Below are 2,720 nucleotides of genomic sequence, written 5' to 3' on the forward strand. Positions count from 1 at the left end.
GGACTAGTTATATCGTTATGCTCTAACTGGTCAAAATTTGTGAAAGCATGATTGAATTTGCAAAAGATTTGCCAATTGGTAGAGCGTTCATACGAGAAAAGGTCTAGATGTCTTGATACTTCAATACTTTGGCATTGAAATGGAGCCTTTGTTTTTATTAGAGGTTAAATGTAAATGGCTCTGTCTAGTAGATAAGAGATAAAGTAGATAAGAGATAAATCACGTCCACACACGAGAGTAAATATTTTCAGGCAGATATACATAATTACTCAGGGAGCCGAGGAATAACATAGTACACAAACTATGCAATAATCACACATTACTTAGAAAACAATGGACAAATGGGTCTTGGAATTAGGGTCAATAATCCCATGCTAGAAACCCGAGCCTTATTTGAACCGGAAATATATGAAAGCTTGCAGTCCACACATCTCACAGCATAAAAAAAGACACTGATGACACTAGAACCAGAAACTTTCATGATTGAGCACGGGATATCACATGACCATGATCCATGAGCGTGCATTATTTTTGAAGCACTTAGTCCCCGGTAGCATACTTTTGCAACAAACGTGCATATAGCTTACTGAGCCTGTTTTAAGGAAAGCAAACAAGAGAGCTAATTAATGTAAGTATAGACTGAAAAAGACAGTGTACAAAGTCATCTTATTCCAAAAACAAATTTACACAAGCTTATTCCATGAGGTTATAGTTGGGACTTGCTAATGATTTTTAGAGTCCAATAAGACAATAATTACTACCTAACTTAGTCAAGTTTTCGTAATATTTATCAACAATATCTCAAATTGACTACTACAATTTATTTTACTCGAAATTTTGAGAAAATATAAATCTTTAACCGCAAGAATAATGATTTAGAAAACAAATAATTACAACCTCACATGCATGTTACTCCCATATAATTAGTTACAATTGCTTTTTTATAACCTTGGAACCAACAGAAGTTAACCTATCACAAGGCTTTGTTCGAACTGATATAGTGGAAGTTAGAAGAAAATTATATCCATATGAATGTACAAGGTGTTATACTTACAGCACTTGCAACATCTGCATAGTGGAATATGCGAATATTAAGTTCTCTAATGACGTCATCCGTGGTAGACGCTGGGTCTTGTTTGAAGTCGATAATACCCGTCGCCCTTGTAAATTCTCCGGTCCCACCGACAATGGACCACTTATTTATGATGCGATTTATTGACCCCATCACATGAAGTGTGGATTCGGCAAACCTATTTCACGTGGAGAAATTACAAGTTCAGTCAAAATAATGGAAATGCATGGTTGCTTTGTTAATTAATTGATCAACTGCACAACCTCTATCCTCAGTCCGTTCTCATTGCACCATCTACTCTATAATACATGTAGGCAGCACTGAGAGCGTGCATAAACATTATGCACATGGTATGATGAACTCTCCATCCAGTTGCAGCGATGAATTTTGTGCAATTAAGTGGTAAAGCGCATGCGGGAGCTGCGTGAGGGGTTTCATCCTATCAAATATACTGATATGTTGGACCAATCTCTCAGTTGTTATGGTGGTTTGGAATCTGTGTATGCTATTGATAGATTTATCACAAATACTTGTGGATCATATTCTTAATATATTTTTGTGATATAAAATAATCGTCACGGTAATGAATTGTTTATATTGATGTCCATACGAGATTGTAGAACTCGAAGCAACAAAGTAACACTCTCGCTCCCCATTCCATTTTAGTTGGTTTCGTTAAGATGAGACTTGGACAAGCGGTTGCTTTGTTAATATGTGGTTTCTTGGAGAAGGAAGCTGGTATCACTAAACTTATTTTCAAATGTACACCACCTACTTAGGATTGTGACTTGATGCCACATAAAACATATATTAGGAAGTAACTCATAGTGAGGCAAAATAAATACACACACATTTCTTAATAGATGGAGTCCGATAAAAGGAACTGTAAACATGAAGGTCAAGGAAGTAACGATCCATGCAACTATGTAAGACATCTCATGTACCTGCCAGACTCAAACACTATGCTTGAAGAGATGTGCCAGCTGTTGCCAGTTGCAGGTCCAGCTTGGATGTGTGTGCCTTGCATACGGGCGATGATAGTACCATTGGGATCAGTTGTTCTGGTTAAAGTCCAACCATGGACGATTATAGTGCCAAACCCTGGTGTAAAGGGGTTTGGAGGGCTACCACAAATTCCTCATTGCGATTTGGGCGGTTTGGTAAACCAAGAAACTGGTGTAGGTACAAGTGCAAGCTAGTTTCATTTGGGCAAACACACGGGAAAGTCTAAAGTGGAGGGGTGGCATTGGGCATTGCATGGATAGTTGGCAGGAAAAGCAAGAAAAAAGCCAGGGCAGCAGAGGGAGTAGCCATGGCCAGATAGAACTGTTTGTAGAGGGGAAACAAAGGAGAGTGATGGAGAGGTGTGAGATAATGAAGGGTTGGATGGGTTCTATTTATAGAAAACTAGGAGAGTGGAACAATTGGCCAGCTGGATGTACATCAATTGCACAAACTGCTCGGTTTCAATAGCTTGACTTGGAACATTCGATCTTAAACCTGCCACCACACAAACATATTCCTATCCGCGATGCCACGTCAATTGCATCCAGGCCCAGAGCCACACATGGCTGCACCAGTACGTCCCTTCAGATGTTATCGAGAAGATGAGCTACCATCACATGGGCCTACAGACAACCCTGCACAT

At 39.2% G+C, this 2,720-nt stretch overlaps 1 long non-coding RNA gene across 1 annotated transcript; it reads right to left on the reverse strand.

Moving 5' to 3' along the window:
• Window positions 1-258: 258 nt before the first annotated feature.
• On the reverse strand, window positions 259-2,074 carry LOC119336693. Its single transcript, XR_005162729.1, has 3 exons — window positions 2,017-2,074; window positions 1,055-1,250; window positions 259-592 (listed from the first exon to the last, which is right to left on the reverse strand). It is a non-coding gene; the product is annotated as an uncharacterized LOC119336693 (long non-coding RNA).
• Between the last annotated feature and the right edge of the window lie 646 nt (window positions 2,075-2,720).

Source organism: Triticum dicoccoides, chromosome 7B, assembly GCF_002162155.2.
Source record: "Triticum dicoccoides isolate Atlit2015 ecotype Zavitan chromosome 7B, WEW_v2.0, whole genome shotgun sequence".
NCBI lineage: Eukaryota > Viridiplantae > Streptophyta > Magnoliopsida > Poales > Poaceae > Triticum > Triticum dicoccoides.